This window comes from Herpailurus yagouaroundi, unplaced genomic scaffold, assembly GCF_014898765.1.
Source record: "Herpailurus yagouaroundi ecotype Mexico unplaced genomic scaffold, PumYag 206, whole genome shotgun sequence".
Lineage (NCBI taxonomy): Eukaryota > Metazoa > Chordata > Mammalia > Carnivora > Felidae > Herpailurus > Herpailurus yagouaroundi.
This window is the reverse complement of record NW_024412437.1, coordinates 4299439-4315044: the sequence shown is the minus strand read 5'-3', so window position 1 is coordinate 4315044 and position 15606 is coordinate 4299439. Positions and strand designations below refer to the sequence as shown.

The following is a 15606-nucleotide window of genomic DNA, read 5'->3' as shown; positions in this document are numbered from 1 at the left end:
CAAGGGCATACTTGGTCTTCGGGTGGGGCATCCCGGAAGTGCTAGGGAGCTGATGCCCAGGCGAGACCCTAACTGATGAAGGATGGGTGTCTGTGGACCCTCCAGCTTCCACGCCTCCAGGGAGATAACTCCGAGGCCCTTCCATAGGGTCTCTTAAAGGGAACCGGGAGGTTTCCAGTGGTCTCGTTAATTCAGGCTTCACTGGCTTTCCTCCTTTCTTGTCTCATTTACCTCACTACTCACAGTACTTTCTGGAATCACCCTCCCCCACCCCCGAATAAGCTACTTGTCCCAAACCCTTGTCTCAGGTTCTCTTTGGAGGCAAAAACGTGGTGATGATATATGGTGACCCAGTACACTCATATCTGAAACACAAGTTTCAAGAAACAATACTGACTCTGTACATTGAATGACTCTGACATTTTCTTTTCCATTCTTTTCTGCAGGACGTGATCCACTGAAGGGATTTGATGACCCTCACGCGGGTCTCAGGCTGCAGTTTGAAAATCACCAGCCCCGGAGGGTGAGCGGATGGAGGAGAACCGGGTCTTGACGACAAGGGCAATTTTGCTAGTCGAACTCTGCCTTGGGGGACACGGTAAGCAGCTGACGTCAGCCTGGGGGGACTTCCCACCGCCTGTGGGCGTCCCCTTTTCAGCAGATTTCAAACCAGAGCTTCTGTCAAGGGGTTGCTTCATTGGCCTCTGCTGACCATCCTGGCACGAATCCAGACCCAAACAATGTCCCCCTTTTCTTGGAGTCGTCCTATGGGTCACCTCAGAGAAGACCGGGGCTGGGAGTGAGGGTGGGGACAGCAATCAGGAAGAAGGAGGAGGAGGAGGAGGAGGAGGAGGAGGAGGAGTGGATGTAGCTTTTCAAAGGTCAGCTCGACTATGGTTAGTGGACGCTTGGAGATTTATTCCAAGTGCCTTTCCTGGCTGGAAAAACAGTAAGAGAAAAAAAAAAAAAACCCAAACCCACAAGTGGGGTGGAAGTTGAAGAACACTTTAATTCATAAGAAAAAGGGCTTGAATAATTGATGTTGCCGCCATGCCAAAGATAATTTCAGCCCTCTCTCTATCTCACAAAGACATTTAGCATTGATTGAGATCAAAGTATCTGGAACCCCCGCTGTTGGGCTGAAAGGCAAAACTCACAGCGGCCTTTCTCCGCTCTGATAATGTCGTCTTTATGTGGTTAATAAACTGCACACTTCAGTCAAACTATATCATTACAGAAGACTTAGGGAGCTAATAATTTAAAAGCAAAGAATTGCTTCTGTTCTTTGCTTTGAACTAAACAACATTCTGTTGAATGAGGAGGACATCAAAGTCTTGTCACTATTACCAGTGTGGATTGAGCAGAAGGCATCACAGAGTGGGTACTTCAGTCATCAAGAAAAGAGCGGGAGAGAGAGAGAGAGAGAGAGAGAGAGAGAGAGGGAGAGAGAGAGGGAGAGATGAAAGATCTTGGCTTATCAACCCAAAAGCAGGCTTTATTATTATTTCTTCTACTAGGCGAGCATCAGGTGGTCGGCTTATCAATGAGCGTCCTTGTTAAATAGATGCACGTGAACTGGGGCCGACTGTTCAGTTTCCACCTTGGCTCCATTCTGAACTTTGTCTCGGCTACCTTTGTGTTCACCTGCAGCCCGCCTACTCCTCCCGCTACTTCTCAGTCCTCCCCCGTGGTTTTCCAGCTTCCTCAAGTCTCTTCGCGTGAAGGGCAGCCAACCACCACCCCCCCCCACCCCGCCCCGTCTCCTTCACTTGGCACTGGCCCCGTAGGTCATCGTATGGCTTGCCGGCCCTCCTTTGCTTCCGAGGCTCCACTGGCTGGCTGGGTGAGGGCATCCCGTGCACGGGTATTGGGGGGAGATGCAACCATTTGGAGTTGGGGTTTTCTGGGACTGAGGACCCCATTCCACCCACATACCAGCCCGCCCCCCATCCTTCCTAGCTCTGTGGTAGGTGTTTTTTTTTTTATTATTATTTTTTAAAGTTTTTATTTTGAGAGAGAGAGAGAATGCGAGTGTGAGTGGGGGCAGGGGCAGAGAGAGAGAGGGAGAGAGAGAATCCCAAGCAGGTTTTGCACCCTTGGAGCACAGAGCCCGATGCGGAGCTCAAACCCAGGCACTGTGAGATCATGACCTGAGCTGAGATCAAGAGTTGGACGCTTAACTGACTGAGCCACCCAGGCGCGGCTGTTGTAGGTAGTTTTAAAGAGTGCCATTTGTGTATAGCACCTAATACCTCCCACCTGACCGCCTCTGCCACACCACCATCGGAAGAGTGCCGTAGGAGGGAGTCACAGAAGGGACACTCATGTAGGTGACTTTTTCATTGAAGGAGGTTCTTAGGAGAAATACCTTTAAGGAAGTAAAGGAGGCAGGATAGAGAAAGGAGCCCAGCAAAGAGAAACTGGTCTTAGCCCATCCCAAGGGGGACTCTGGGGGTTGAATGACGCCACAGGTTGTCCCGCCTTGAGGCGAGGGGGTTAGCCATTGTACCCTGTATCAATCAGCCATTGGCCGCAGGCTGCCCTGGGACTGCCCAGGCCAAGGTTCCCCAGATAACAGTGCAGCTGTGAGCTCTTTGCAGTCAAGATGGCCAACAGCTGGGAGGCAGGTGCACCAGCCTGGCAACGGGGGCCTGGGCAGGGTCCTCTGGAGGGTAAGTGAGATGAACGGTCAGAAGACTTTCGAAAATGTACGTATTATTGAATTCAAAAGGTTCGTGTTTTGGTTTTAATCCCGAGGAAAATAGGGACTTGTTAGAAGCTGTGCCGTTATCACCGCCATCATCATTTTATCTTTCCTTGAACTTGAGTTTGCTGAGCACCTCACATGTCTCATTCGACTCTTTCTTTTTTTTAATGTTTAATTATTCATTTTTCACACACACACACACACACACACACACGCAAGCGTGAGTGGGGGAGGAGCAGAGAGGGAGGGAGACAGAGAATCTGAAGCAGGCTCCGCACCATCAGCACAGAGCCAGCCGAGGGGCTCGATCCCATGAACCGTGAGACCATGACCTGATCTGAAGTCGGACGCTTGGCTGACTGAGCCACCCAGGCGGCCTTCATTTGATTCTTTTGTGGACTCTGTGAAGTATTGCCAGTGATTTCACATCAGGAGACTGGGGCTTGGGGAGGCTTTGACCCCTGCCTTGAGAGAGAGGTGTGCCCTGGGGATGTTCATTGCAGTGTTAATTACAGTAGTAAGGGTTTGGGAATGACGCATTTCTCCTGGGAACAGGAAGGTAAGTAACTCCCCCTCCATACGGCGGCACAGATGCAGTCAGTCAAGATGCCCTAATGACACAGGGATGGGTCCCTAATGCAGTGTTGAGAGGAAAAACCAGGTCACAAAACAGCATCATACTTGTGTGTGTGTGCATGTGCGTGCGTGCGTGTGTGTGTGTGTGTATTTTTAAAACATTAAGGGAGGGGTACCTGGGTGGCTCAGTCGGTTGAGCGTCCGACTTCAGCTCAGGTCATGATCTCGTGGTTCGTAGGTTCGAACCGCGCATCGGGCTCGCTGCTGGCAGGGCGGAGCCCGCTTGGGATCCTCTGTCCCCCCTCTCTCTGCCCCTCCCCTGCTCGTGCTATCTCAGAAATAAACATTTAAAAACGTAAATAAATAAAACATGAAGGGAAACCTTTGTATCTGCATTTCCTTTTACCCTTTGCTGAACCCTCTCCTTAGCCAGGATTATTAAAGTTCCTTCTTTGGTGCCTGTTGTCCCAGGGAAGGGAACGTGAATGGAAGCAGCAGAAACGGAAAGTTGGAAAGTCGACAGGGGCGTAAACAACAGAAGGGGGATAAACTCCGCCCCCCCTCCCCCCCCCCCCCCCCCCCTGCCCCTCCCCCCAAAGAGGACCCGGGGGGGGATGGGGGGGGGGGGGGGGGGAGGGGGGTGGCTGGTGGGGGAGGGGGAGGGGGATGGAGGTATGTTGGAAGGGAGACACTGTCTCAGAGAGACACTGTCCCACTGTCCCACTGTTGGAGGGGAGACTGTCTCAGAGACGCGGAGAGCTTAGATGCTAGAGTGTTCCTGAGAAAAAAAGCCCTGAGCCTTGCCTGCAGGAAGGTGGAGGATAACTTCACAGGCTTCAAGAACCAAGGGGGCCTGAGGCCAATTCCCAAAGGGCCTTTGACCCCAGAGACGGAATACTGGGGGAGGGTCCCTGCGATGAGACCTCAGGCAACCTCTGTGGCACACCCTGGCTTGTCGCCACTCTCCAGGGACCCACGAGGCAGAGGCAGGGGACCCGCTGGGTCTGCACTTGGGAGTGAGGGGCGACGGGCAGCGAACCGTCTGGATGGACGCCCAGATCCACGGACCAGACCCCCTTGCCGCTGACTGCTTCTGCTCAGTCTTGCTCACCTCCTCCACCTGCCGTGGGAATTTGGATACGGCCCAGGGAAAGGAGAGGGGCTGAACTGAGGAGACTGAGCTCCTGCCTGCAGGGCCTCTTGGGCTCATAACACAAATCGAGTTGAGCTAGAGGAAATAAAGATTTCTTTCTTGCCCACCTGAAGCTGTGGGCTGGGATTTAGACGCAGGAAAGGTATAAGGGTATATACCCTTATGGCACAGGAAAAGGGTCACACCACAAAATTATGAGTCAGCGGTTAATGCTGAGCGATTTCTTCTTTCTTCTTGGTGCTTTCCTGTGTTTTTTATAGTCTTTTTTTGGGGGGGGGGCGATAGAACATTCATTAATTTTGAAAAGGGAAGAAAAAGGGACTTCAGATGACAATAACAACAGCTCACATTTACTAAGGAAGGAAACTCAATATGCCGGGCATTGGGCTGGCCAGTGTTTTTCTTTCTTAAGGAAGCCACCGGTATTTTATTTTATTTTATTTTATTTTATTTTAAGGTAGAACTGACACACAACCTTCCATTGGTTTCAGAGGGATAATGCAACGATTCCACATCCGACATCCGGATCTAGAGAGAAATAGACAACCAACAAGTGGGCTGGCCACGCTGTGTTATGCCGTTCACCCCTCACGACTGTCCTATGGGGCGAGTACGATCGTGGTCACATTTTACAGATAACACGGTTGAAGCTGAACTCACGCGGCAGAGATGTGTTAACGGCACGGGTCTATCCGGCTCCAAGTCTCGTGCTCTTTCCATCACACCCCATTGTCTATCAGGGGACCTTTTCCTGCTCAACCCGAAATTAGCCGAAGCATCTGGGATGGGTTTAGGGATTCCAAGCGAGCACAGGTGCCGAGCAGAACTGGCCTTGCCAATAAACAGAAGAGTCCGTACAAAGGGCTGGCCAGCATGGGGCCTGAGGACACAGCTGTCTGTACAGTGTGAAAGGAAAACTTGCCATGATGAATTATATTGATGTAACAATGAAAGAATCGTTTTGGAAAGAATTGAACTGTTATTAAAACACAAAGGCACATGAATCGCTTCAACATTGATCTGCTCAGTGTAATTTCTGAACTAGGCAGTATTTTTTTTAACGTACGTTCTCATTGAAGTTTGACATAAGTAGAGAAGCTCACGCGGAGACCCAGCATACGGCTTGATGAATTTTCTCAAAGTGAGCGCTAAGCCCATGTGGCCGGCTCCTGGATCAAGAAACACGCATTTCGAGGACCCCAGAAGCTCCCCCTGGGCCCTCTGCCAGCTACCTCTCCCCTCCGTGAACCATCGCCCGGGCTTCTGACACCTGAGATTGGTCTTCTTTGTAGACGGAAATTTTCTGAACATTATAGAAATGGATCGTACCGAGATTTGTGGATTGTACCGTACTATGAGATTTATCCATGATGTGTATGTAAAGTTTTGTTCATGCTTATTGACATATCGTATTCCACGGTTTATCCTGAGTGACTGTATTGAATGTATGTGAATATACATAGTAGAATTCACCCATATTTCTGCTGATGGCAGGTGCCTCTGAGGAGGCCCCCTGAGGAGCCAAGAGTAACGAAGAAGTTACTCGTAAGCAAGTCGTAAAGGGTTTCGTAAAGAAAACCGAGCACGTGGGGACTCCAAAATGAATTTGGCCTTCATTTGGGCAATATTTAGTGAGTTTCTTCAAAGTGCCAGGCTCTGGAGGCGGTGCTGTGAACGCAGCGATAAGTAACTATTGTTCTTTTCTTGGCAAAACTCAGTCCAGCTGGAAGACAGTCATGTATATAACCAGCAGTTACATGACGTGGTAACAGACAAAAAAAAAATTAAAAAAACAAAAAACCAAAAAAAAAAAACCCCACCCCTGTTAGTTTGCCTACCCAACAACCAAATTCCATTACTCCTTTGTTTACGGAGCTCGGAGGTTGTATCGTGTGAGCACATTCTTAGGACAGGTGGGTCCCTCCCAATCCCAAGGGATAAGCCACTACTAGACCAAGCCAAGGGTAATCCCCACTTCTAGGAATTGTTTAGGGGTGGGGCATGTGACTAGAGGTGGACAATGAGGTCTGGCCTCCTCCTTCCTGCCTGGGGAATGGTGGTGCATAGACATGGCATTTGGAGAGGAGGCAGGTGTCGAGACTAAACCTGAAAGGCCAAGTGCGGAGTTCTGCAATATGGGAAGAATATACGAGCCAGATTCCCAGAGAGCCTTGTGGAACTTCTGTGCCAATGCCAGAACAGCCCTGGCCCCGGGCTTCCTGTTAGGGGAGATCGTTAGATCACTTCAGCCCCTGTCAGGGCTCCGTAGCTGGGAGCAGGGCTCATCCTCGGGGACACTCGTGTGTGGATGGCTGCGGGAGTGTGGGGGAGGGAGGTGGGTGTTGACCGTGGAGACCAACATGGAAGGCATTGGGGAGCAAATTTCTGAGGTGAATCATGGAGGATAAATAGGCATGTTAGAGAAGGAGGGGGGATGGGAGAGTTGCAATCCCAGGCAGAAGAAAGGGTCTGAACAGGATCATGAGTGCCTTCGAGTAACAGGTCAGAAATCCAGCGAAACCCGAGCCCAGAAGGCACGGCGGACAGATTGGAGCCTAGAAATCCTTGCTGGGGTGAGGTCGTGCAAGGTTATGTCCAATTTTGCCTCGAGATGAACTCATTGCCCTAACCTACTTTCATTTTGGCAGACACTCTGGGGTTCTTCAAGCTCTGATTTTATTTTATTTTATTAAAAAAAATTTTTTTTTTCAACGTTTATTTATTTTTGGGACAGAGAGAGACAGAGCATGAACGGGGGAGGGTCAGAGAGAGAGGGAGACACAGAATCGGAAACAGGCTCCAGGCTCTGAGCCATCAGCCCAGAGCCCGACGCGGGGCTCGAACTCACGGACCGCGAGATCGTGACCTGGCTGAAGTCGGACTCTTAACCGACTGTGCCACCCAGGCACCCCTCAAGCTCTGATTTTAATCATGACTAGACCCAACATTGATTAGGAGCCTTCAAGCAGGATGTTTGGTATTAATGGCAAGTTCACGTCCTGAGTTAAGATACCTCCAGAGGGGCAGGTTACAGGCACCAGAACGGTTTAACCACTTGGGTAGCGCCTGAGTCAGAACCCATGTCTTGCTGGTAGAGAATCTTCTCTACAGAAAGCTCTACGTTTGTGCGATTTACATTTGCAATATGGCATGATCTGTGACGTAATATTTGCATATTTGGAGGCACACGGGAGGTCTAACAATGTGAGACGCCTTTTGTGGAGTCACACAGCTAATTGGAAGAATGGACCAGAGAACTCCCACATCTTCTGGTACCTCTGCACCAAGTGATGTCTAATTTGTCACCATCCCAAGGAGGTGGAAGAGCGACCAGGAGTGGTCTATGCATCATTAACTCCAGGCTGCCAGCCTCTGTCCCTGTTAGATCCTTCTACCGGTTATCTATTGCTGTGAAACAGACTATGCCACAACTTAGTGCCTTAAAAAAACAGACTGATCTATTTCGCTCATGAATCTGCAATTTGGGCAGGACCTGGAGGGAACGGTTCATCTCTGCTCGGCGTGGCTTCGGCTGGGGTAACTCAACAGGGGGCTGAAGGAGTCTCTCTAGAGATGGCTCACCCACATGGCTGGCACGTTGATGCTGCCTATTCTTTGGAGACTCAGCCTCAGCCAGATCTGTGGGCCTCAGTGCCCATCCCTATGGGCTTTCTCATAGTATGGTGGTCACGCTCTAAGAGTGGGCATCCCCAAAGGACGAGGCAGAAATGCATGACATTTTCATGACATGCATTACATTTTCACGTAACCTTGGATGTTACATAGCGTCACTTCTGACCTACTCCGTCGGACGGGCAGCCACCAGGCCCACCCGGGTTCAAGGAGAGGGGGAGTAGCAAGGTTCTAAAAGAGCACGTGGGGAAGAAGATATTATCGCAGCCGTTTTTAGCAAGTGCCATGTGCCGCAAGCCTGTACCATGGGCCCTGGAATTATTTCACAAGTTCGTAAACTTTACCTTTTATGAGGATAAATGTGTCCTAGGGAAAAGTGGAGAAAAACATAGCTGCAGCCTGGGGCAGAATAGGTACGTCAGTGTCATGGTCAGGTGCCGTTGTGTTCTCCGTACCTCTCCCTCTGGATGAAGAACCCTCCCTGTCCATTTTGCCCTCTCTCAGTCAGCTACCACTGCCATCCTGGCCTGACCAATCAGAATATTTATTCCATTTTTCTGGCCACGGTGATTGGTTCAGGAATAGCCACCTGACCCAAGCCAGGCCTATCGGAGACAGCCATGGAGCCTTAGCCAGAACAACTGTGGAGTCGCTGGCTCTAAGGACCAGGTGAGCTTAGAGCTGCTCTCTGTGCGGCATCTCTTCTGAGGTTCCGTGTATAAGAGCCTGCCCAGGAATGAAGCCAAAACCGAGGAATGCAAAGCCGAGAAAGATTTCTGATCACATTGTTTACGGGCCTGTTTTCAACTCTACACAACAGCAAATCTACCTCTGGAGCTTTTGTTTATACAACGGCCCCTTGAACAACACAGATTTGAACTGCGTGGCTCCATTTTTTCCCACTAAACATAGTACAACACCGTAAATGCGTTTCTTCTTCCTTATGATTTTCTTTAAAGAATTTTTTTAATGTTGGGATGCCTGGGTGGCTCCGTCGGTTAAGCCTCCGATCGGCTCAGGTCATGCTCTCACGGTGAGTCCCAGCCCCACGTCGGGTTCGGTGCCGACAGCTCAGAGTCTGGAGCCTGCTTCGGGTTCTGTGTCTCCCTCTCTCTCTGCCCCTTCCCTGCTCGCACTCTGTCTCTCTTTCTCTCTCTCAAAAATAAATAAACATTAAAACTTAAAAAAATTTTTTTTAATCTCACATGAGATCGTGACCCGAGCCAAAGTCAGACGCTTAACTGACTGAGCCGCTCAGGTGCCCCTTCCTTATGATTTTCTTAAGAACATTTTCTTTTTCTAGCTTACTATATTGTAAGAATATAGTATATAATACAACAGATGAAATATGCATTACGCGACTGTTTATGTTGTCGGTAAGACTTCCGGTCGACAGATGGCTATTAGTAGTTATGTCTTTGGGGAGTCAAAAGTCATACTCGGATTTTCAACTGTGCAAGGGACTGATGCACTTTCCACAACCCCCTGAACAATGGGTCAGGGGTCAACTGTGTACAGCACTGAATTCTCCTTGGGGTGTAAGCCAGGTGGACTTGAGTTTCTGTCAGGTGCAGACAAAAGTGTTCTGATTAATGTAGTGTAGTTCTGATTAATTCCGAGTTCCAGGACATAGAGTCACCATGTAAAATAGCTCCTCCTTCAGAATGGACAAAACAGAGGCAAGCCTGGCCTCAAAAAAAAACCACAGAAAAACAAAACAAAACAAAACAAAAAACCCAAAACCGCAAACCTATGGTTAAGCAAGACTTGCGTGGCTAAGCAAAGATGGGACACGTTGGGTCGGTTCCGTTGTGTGTCTGAAACCTACTCCCAGTCATTTTATTGCGTGGGCAGGCTAGTAAATATTCATTAATCTGATAGAGTTTCTATCCATCCATTCACCTGTTCATCCATCCGTCTCTATATTTTCCCTTCAGTGAAACCCATATTGATCGAGTTAAATAGCTGGCCCGAGCTTTCTGAGAGGGAGGGCTTGAAGCACGCGGTCAAGGTCAAACTAGCAAGATACTTCACTTGGGTGCCTGGAGGCTAGGGCTCAGCTAGCTGCCCTCTTTTTCATCAGATAAAAATCAGAAAACCTGACTTAGATACTTGCTCATATCCCTTTCAGTGCTTGATGATTCAAACAACTCTCAAACGCATGATAATTCAGAATGCGATGTGGTCCAATTTTCCCAGGCCTGAGATGGGAAAACCCAAGCATAGGGAGCTTGAGGGATTTGTGCCAAGACTTGACATCGACGTTGTCCCTGGTGACGGCGCCACTCCACGGCGGCTGGCGGGCCAGAAGACGAGAAGAGATTGAGGGCTGAGCACAGAGGTTCCAGGTTCCCGGGGGGCAGGGCCCGCAGAGAACCAGAAGCAGGTGGTGTGGTGACAGGCGCCGTGGGTGGGATCCACACACGCACGGGGAGGGGGAAGAGAGCTGGGAGCCACAGAAAAGCTGCCCCTGTGGCTTCCCCCACCAAAGGATTGATACACGGAGCGTATCTGCATAGACTGCCCTGCAGGGCACCATTTCTGAGCCGTGGCCCCAGGAGCGTGTGAAATGCCTGTTCCGGGGCTGCTCACCGGGGGTGCCCGGCTGCTCTGCCCCGACTTCTCTCCTCCAAAACCGAAATCGCGGGCTCGTCATTGCTTTGCTCTGGACCGGGGATTATGGAGCTTAAACTCTCTCCTTCAAGCCATGTTCAAGTTTTTGACTTAAAAGGGAAATGTTTCATTTTAGGCCAAATGCATCCCTCCCCCCCTCCCTTTCCCCCTTCCTGGAAAGAGAACAAAGCAATTCAAATCAGAAAACAGAGCGAACTCCATGCTCTCTGTCCACAGGGACCCGGCTCCCAACTGGATCCTACGGAATTTGATTGAAGTACAACTGAACCCCTCCGCGTTTGTTCAAATGTCATTTAAATGGAAACGTTTCAAATCCCTGCCAAGGAAGTGCCCAGGGGGTGGCGTGGAACGGAGTCGGGCCCTCACTGCTCTGCGGGCTGCTGGGCCGGAGACCACGGGGGCGGGACCCAGGCGAGGCTGACTCAACCCTGCTCACAGTGGGGGTAGGGAAGCAGTGGGGAAAGGGGTGGGTGGGTGGGGGGATAGAGGAAGCAAAGAAGGGGGTGGGGGTGGACCTTCTGGGTGGTTTTCACTGTACAGGTACAGGACAGGAAGGCAACACAATATGCCTGATTTTGGTTTGCATGTACTTTTCGAAAGATGGAGACAAATCCAAGCCCTGCAAGGATTCATGATCAGGAGAGCGGGGAGCCCTCAAGGTTTGGCTGGTCACCCCTTTGGTGTCATGACGACTTAAGTGTCCCCGCACCGCGGTGGGGCTGTTTTTAGCTTGTCAGTTGGGAAAGAGGAGGACACGTGTGGCTTGCCTGGGCTTTGTCAAGGCGATTGGATAGGACCTGCTTTTGGGGTGGGGCGCGGGTGCAGTGCTGAGGGTGTGGGGTCTTGGTTTCCTTACCCAATGTGGTAAAGGCAGCCAATGAGGTCAGGGGTTTGATGCTGTTGGCCCAGCGGACCCTGATGACACCCAACAGGGAGGAGTCTGGGAATCTTATCCTTCCCTCACCCATAATGGCTACCTTTTCAGGCTTCGTTATTTTCTAGTTCTGGGTAAAATTTTGTGGCAGAAGAAATCTGCCACTAACAGCACTTTTTGTGAACCACGGAAACAGGTATCTAGAGAGGCCCCTGGTGCGGACATTCTAGAAGATCTAAACTGAGAAAAGATTAGAGTGGGGTCACTCCCTCTTTCCTGGAGATCCATTAGCATGGGAAGGAGTTCACTTACTCAACAGGACCTCTTTTTCCAAGACAGTAGGCTTACCTGGCTGTTGGAAAAAAACATGTTCATACCATGATGCCACATAAGCATGTTTGACTCATGTCAAGTCATCGTGACATGGCTATGTCTGGTGACGTTGTCCTTCAGCCTTTGCTCACAGAAAGACTACAAAGCAGTGGTTTCCACATTTCTCAGGATGAGGACACCTTTAAACATCAAAAGGCTGTTGCGGACCCCTAACTAGGAGTGGTTGGATTTTCCTTATGTGTAGACAGAAAACACATTAGCCACTCTAAATTTAATGCATTTAATCATTCTTTGAAATAAGCTTGTGTTTTATGACTACACCTACTTAGGTTTGGAAAATCATTGCGCATGTATGTGTTAGGCATCGTTTATTCATTCTAGATATAATGCTCAGTATCGAGACGACTTGAGAGTCTCTACCGTCTCTCTAGTGTTCACAGATTAGTGAGCATATGTATATACGAACTTGCTGTTGTCTATAGATGAGGGTTGACAACTATGTGGAGTCTGTCTCCAGGCTCCCATCCGGTGCACGCTCCATCATTCCATTTTTTCCCCCTGCTGAACCTGAAATTCAGCCTGAGAACCCTTCTTAACCCAGGACTCCAAGAAATCACTACCGATCTATGGGAGCTGACACACAAAGTCACGCATAGGCTCATTTCCTTCCTCTGATACAGGGTGCAAGTTTTTAGAGGGTGGGGACCAGGGGATGCTTGCTGGGCATGGTTCTGAGCCTAAAGACAATAACAAAAGACTTCCAGAACTGGGAAAGAGTTCACATGGGCCTGGTTGAATTAGGGTTGATCAGTCACTTATGCAGATGGACTTAGGAGACTCTGAGAAAGTGCAGTATTGGTGATCCTACAAGATGAGCCTCCCCTGGAATTGAAATTATTAACATAAAGATGTATGAGAAGAGCAGTCTAAGAGTCACTAAAGGGAGATTCCCCCTGCCTTAAAGACCTTTGTTCTCTTATCTTAGAGAACCTCTTAAGGCAGCAGGATGTACTCAAAAGGATACGTTTCCTTTCATCACTGGGTTCAGCCAAGAAGTAGCTCTGAGGTGTCCCTTTCAATGAGGATCACCAAGGGCGGTGGTGGTTCCTGCACTGGCAAAGGACCCGAGGTATGAAGGAGCTGCTCATTGTAACTCAGCCAAGTACACAAACCACAGACCTTCAGGGGCTGAAAGACCCAAGACTGATCTCTACAGATGAGATGCCCACATCGAGTGTCCACATATAATTAATGGTAGCCTTCATTAATAGCCATCTAATTTGGTGCCATGGGGCTTCCATAACCTTGGTCCAATTTCAGTGACTTTGGTTCAGAATCACAGAAGACATACCATTTAATTTCAAGATGGCACGCCAAACCCCAAATCAAATTCATTGTGCATCTCAACACTCTTGGTGACAGATTAGACTTGATAGAAATTAGTTCATTCTTCTCAAGTGGCCGTGGAATAACGCACAGGCAAATGTAAAATGCTCCCACATTGGGGTGGCTTGGATGGACACCCTGTGTTATTCAGCTGTTATGACAGCCATGGTCACATCAGCGTTTAGTAGCCTGTTTAAGACAATTAGTGTGTTGGACAGATATTGTCTTGTTCCCATTATCCATGTGCTAAAAAAGTTCCCTTATCTGCCCATAGCTTTTCTTCCCCTCCCTGTTCAGAGATTAAAAGACATGGGCTCAAAATCCCCGCTGGCCTTTTCGGAGGAATTGGCAAGCCCATCCTAAAATTCACATAGAAATGCAAGGGGCCCAGAACAGCCAAAACAATCCTGAAAGAAAGCAAAGTTGGGGGGACTCATTCTTGATTTCAAAATGTACTACAAAACTACAGTTTTCTATATGGCATAAGGACAGACCCATGGATTAACGGAATAGAATTTAGAGTCCAGAAATGAGCCCATGCATTTATGATCAATTGATTTTGAACAAATGTGTCGAGACAACGTAATGGGGGAAAGAATCGTCTTGTCAACAAATGGTTCTGGAACGATTGTGTACTCACATGCAAAAGAATGAAGTTGGACCCCCACCTTACACGATATGCAAAAATTATTTTTTAATATAATTTATTGTAAAATTGGCTAACATACAGTGGGTCAAGTGTGCTCTTGGTTTTGGGGGTTCAAGATTCCTGTGGTTCACTGCTTACATACAACACCCAGCGCTCATCCCAACAAGTGCTAGTCAAAGACCTAAATGTAAGAGCTAAAATTTTTAGAAGAAAACATTGGTGAACATCTTCATGACCTTGGTTTAGCCTTTCTTAGATATGACACCGCAGGTACAAGCAACCAAAAAAACTGATAAATTGGACTTTATCAAAATTAAATGCTTCAGAGGACACTACCAAAAAAGTGGAAAGACAATCCACAGAATGGGAGAAAATATTTGCAGATCATATATCTGATAAGGTCTAGTGTCCAGAGCTCTTACAGCTCCAAAATAAAACCACAAAGAACTCAATTTAAAAATGGACAAAGGAAGGGTGCCTGGGTGGTTCAGTCGGTAAGCGTCGGACTTCGGCTCAGGTCATGATCTCGTGGTTCGTGGGTTCGAACCCCCCGTCGGGCTCTGTGCTGACAGCTCAGAGCCTGGAGCCTGCTTGGGATTCTGTGTCTCCTTCTTTCTCTGCCCCTCCCCCGCCTGCGCTCTGTCTCTCTCGCTCTCAAAAATAAACATTAACAAAAATGAAAATGGACAAAGGATGTGAATCAACATTTCACCAGAGAAGACCTACAAATGGCCAACAAGCAGATGATGTTCGACATCATTAATCATCAGAGAGACGCAAGTGGAAGTCACAATGTGATACACAACCACTGGGATGGCCATGATCAAAAAGAAAGACCGTAACAAATGTTGGTGACGATGTGGAAAAATATGGCTGGTGGGAATGTAAGAAGGTGCGGTCACCTTGGAAGACAGTTTGGTAGTTCCCCCAAAAGTCCAAGATAGAGTTACCACAAGACTTAGCAATTCACTCTTAGGTATACACCCAAGAGAACTGAAAACAAATGTCTGCACAAAAACTTGGTACATGAATGTCCACAGCAGGATTATTCATAATGGCCCAAAGGTACACACGTCCCACGTGCCCATCAACTGGCGAATGGATAAAAATATTCCTGGAAGGGAATGTTTGTCCACCATTAAACGAAATGAGGTACTGATATATGCTACAACATTGAGGAATTTTGAAAACATGATGCTGAGTGAAACAAGCCAGACACACGGGCCACGTATGATAGGATTCCATTTATATAGATGTCCAAAGTGGGCAAATTCACGGAGACAGAAAATAGAGTAGTGTTTTTCAAAGGCTAAGAGTTGAGGATGGGGAAGGAATGATTGCTATTTGGGTACAGGATTTCTTCTAGAGGTGGTGAAAATATTCTGGAATTACACAGTGGTGACGGTTGGAGAACTTTGGGAAAACACCAAAGCCCACAGAATTGTATGCTGTTAATGGGTGAGTTTTATGAGATGTAAGTTATGTTTCAATTTTTTAAAAAGACTGTGGGGATGAATTTGGGAAATGGATTAGGAGAGTGAAGGGGGCAAACGAGAGCATAGGCGACATCAAGACTCATCTCTCTTGTCCACATTAGCATTTTTCGTAATCGTCAAACACGACTGAGGTGTGCAAGAGGTCGCTCGTTCAAAGTGACAGTG

At 48.5% G+C, this 15606-nt stretch overlaps 1 long non-coding RNA gene across 1 annotated transcript; it reads left to right on the top strand.

Moving 5' to 3' along the window:
- Positions 1 to 440: 440 nt before the first annotated feature.
- Positions 441 to 6252, top strand: LOC121015220 (uncharacterized). The gene is made up of 2 exons (XR_005783702.1): positions 441 to 598; positions 4928 to 6252. It is a non-coding gene; the product is annotated as an uncharacterized LOC121015220 (long non-coding RNA).
- Positions 6253 to 15606: the final 9354 nt, after the last annotated feature.